Raw genomic sequence first — 3425 nt, 5'->3', positions numbered from 1 at the left:
CAGATGGCTGGCAGTTCAAACCTACCAGCCACTCCTCGGAAGGAAGGTTGGGCAATCCTACTTCCGTAGTGATACTGCCTCGGAAACCCAAGGAGAGGTCGCTATGAGTCGGGGCTGACTCGACGGCACATAACAACAACAAAAGTATTTACTGAAAATTTTTTTATTAAAAAAATAAAGATTTTTACCAACTTCTGCAGTCTGAAATTGACCAAACATGCAATCAAGATGTGTTGATTATCACTGATGATTTGAATGCAAAAGCTGGAAACAAAGAAGAATCACCAGTAGTGGGAAAACATGGCCTTGTTGATAGAAATAATGCTAGAGATCACATAATAGAATTTTGCAAGACCAACAACTTACTCATTGCAAATACATTTTTCCAACAACATAAATGGCCATTATACACATGGACTTCTCCAGATGGAGTACACAGGAATCAGACTGACTCCATCTGTGGAAAGAGGTGATGGAGAAGCTTAATATCCTCAGCCAAAACAAGTCCAGGAGTTGATTGTGGAAAAGACCATCAACTGCTCATATGCAAGGGCAAGCTGAAGTTGAACAAAATTAAAAGAAGTTCACAAGAGTCAAAATATTGCCTTGATTATATCGCTCCTGAATTTAGAGACCAACTAAAGAATAGATTTGATGCATTGAACATCAATGACCAAAAACCAGAGAAATTGTGGAATGGCATCAAGAATGTCATCCATGAAGAAAGCAAAAGGTCATTTAAAATACATGAAAGGAAGAAAGGACCGAAATGGATGTCAGAAGAGACTCTGAAACTTGCCCTAGAACAAACAATAACTAAAGAAAATGGAAGAATCAACAAGATAAAACAACTGAACAGAAGATTTCAAAGAGCAGCTCGAGAAGACAAAGTCAACCATTATAATGAAATGTGCAAAGACCTGGAGTTAGAAAACCAAAAGGGAAGAACACGCTTGGCATTTTTCAAGCTGAAAGAACTCAGGAAAAAATTCAAGCCTTGAGTTGTAATAAGGCTTTGGACTGCTAATCAGAAGGTTGGATGTTCAAACCCACCAGCCACTCTGCAGAAGGAAGACTGGGCAATGTACTTTCATAAAGATTTACTGCCTCAGAAACCCAAAGGGGGTCCCTATCAGTCAGAATCAACCCCATGGCAGTGAGTTTGGTGTTTTGGTTTGGTATGGGCAAAATATTGAATGATGCAGGAAACATCAAAAAAAGATGGAAGGAATACAGTGTCATTCTATCAAAAAGAATTGATCGATGCTCATCCATTTCAGGAAGTGGCGTATGATCAAGGAAGAAGTCAAAGCTGCACTAAAAGGAATTGGCAAAGAACAAAGCTCCAGGAATTGATGGAACCCATTGAGATGTTTCAATGAACGGATGCCATGCTGGGGGCACACACTCATCTATGCCAAGAGATTTCAAAGACAGCTACCTGGCCAACTGACTGAAAGAAATCCATATTTGTACCTATTCCAAAGAAAGGTGACCCCACAGAATGTGGAAATTATTGAACAATACCATTAATATCACACTCAAGTAAAATTTGCTAAAGATAATTCAAAAATGTTTGCAGCAGTATATTGATGAAGAACTTCCAGAAATGCAAGGTGGATTCAGAAGAGGATGTGGAATGAGAGATATCATTGCTGATGTCAGATGGATTTTGGCTGAAAGCACAGAATACCAGAAAGATGTTTATTTGTGTTTTATTGACTATGCAAAAGCATTCAATTGTGTGGATCATAACATGGATAACATTGAGAAGAATGGGAATTCCAGAACACTTAATAATGCTCATGAGGAACCTGAAAGTTCCATAGGTAGACCAGAAGGCTGTCAAATGAACAGAACAATGGGATACTGTGTGGCTTAAAATCAGGAAGGGAGTGTGTCAGGGTTGTATCCTTTCACCATATTTATTCAATCTGTATGCTGAATAAATAATTGGAGAAGCTGGACTATATGAAGAAGAACACGATTGTTCTTCAATCAGGATTGGAGGAAGACTAATAACTTGTGATATGCAGACAACACAACTTTGCTTGCTGATAGGGAGGATGACTTGAAGCACTTACTGATGAAGATTGAAGACTACAGCCTGTAGGATGGATTACATCTCAACATAAACAAAACAAAAATCCTCACAAGTGGGCCAATAAACAGCATCACAATAAATGGAGAAAAGATAAAAGTTGTTAAATATTTCATATTACTTGGTTCCACAATTAATACCAATGGAACAACAGTCAAGAAATAGGATGACATATTGCATTGGGCAAATCTGCTTCAAAAGACCTCTTTAAAGTGCTAGAGAGCATGATGGCTCCTTGAAGACTAAGGTGCACCTAACCCAAGCCATGGTATTTTCAATCCCTCATATGCATGTGAGAGCTGGACAGTGAATAAGAAAGACCAAAGAAAAGTTGATGTTTGTGAGTTGTGGTGTCGGTGAAGAATACCGAAAAGTACCATGGAATGTTAAAAGAACTAACAAATCTGTTCTGGAAGAAGTATAGCCAGAATGCTCCTTAGAATCAAGAATGGCCAGACTTTGTCTTACCTACTTTGGTCATTTTGTGACAAGGGACCATGCCCTGGAGAAGATATCATGCTTGGTAAAATGGAGGGTCAACAAAAAGGGGAAGACACTCATCGAAATGGATTGACACAGTGGCTGCAATGATGGGCTCAGGTATGGCAAACACTGCAAGGCTGGCACAGGACCAGTGATAGCTCTCATTCCATATCCTCTTCTGAATCCAGTTTGCATTTCTGGAAGTTCTCTGTCAATATACTGCTGCAACTGTTTTTGAATTATCTTCAGCAAATTTTACTTGTGTGTGATATTAATGATATTGTTCGATAATTTCCACATTCCACATTCAATAATTTCCTTTCTTTGGAATGAGTACAAATATGGATCTCTTCTAGTCAGTTGGCCAGGTAGCTGTCTTCCAAATCTCGTTTTGTTCTGTTGTACATAGGGTCACTATGAGTCGGAGCCAAGTCAATGGCACCTAACAACAACAACATCATGATGGTCAATTTATTGATATACAATGAGGAATACAGTTTGCAGAAGTCCATCCTTCCCTTATAGTTACACTACAGTGAGAGCTGAATTAAAATCTGAAAGTTCTTTGATAAGCAAAATGTCACCCAAGGGAAGTCAGTTATAAGGTTCATGTAGAAAGCATTTCTACCTCCACATAAGGACAGTCTCCAATGGGGTCCAGGGGGGCCACATCTTCCCACCCTGGAACAATGAACACTGCTTATGTTTGCCTCAGCAGTTCAATCAATTCTCACAACTTTGATTATGATCCTCATTTAAAATGAAGAAACAGAGGTCTAGAGAAAAATTGCAAAATTTCCCTGAGGTCACACCAGGAAGATGTAGGGTAACTAGATTTCAA

At 39.0% G+C, this 3425-nt stretch overlaps 1 protein-coding gene across 1 annotated transcript in view; it reads right to left on the bottom strand.

Annotated features, from left to right (window-relative positions):
* The window catches only part of MTARC2 (mitochondrial amidoxime reducing component 2), a 72192-nt gene that overhangs the window by 3787 nt on the left and 64980 nt on the right, over nt 1–3425 (bottom strand). The gene's annotated exons all lie outside the window — the stretch shown is intronic.

The sequence above is a fragment of the Orycteropus afer genome, unplaced genomic scaffold (assembly GCF_000298275.1).
Source record: "Orycteropus afer afer isolate SDZICR_OR568_19922 unplaced genomic scaffold, OryAfe1.0 scaffold00039, whole genome shotgun sequence".
Taxonomy (NCBI): Eukaryota; Metazoa; Chordata; class Mammalia; order Tubulidentata; family Orycteropodidae; genus Orycteropus; species Orycteropus afer.
The sequence above is the reverse complement of the archived record's forward strand: the minus strand, read 5'-3'. Positions and strand labels throughout refer to the sequence as shown.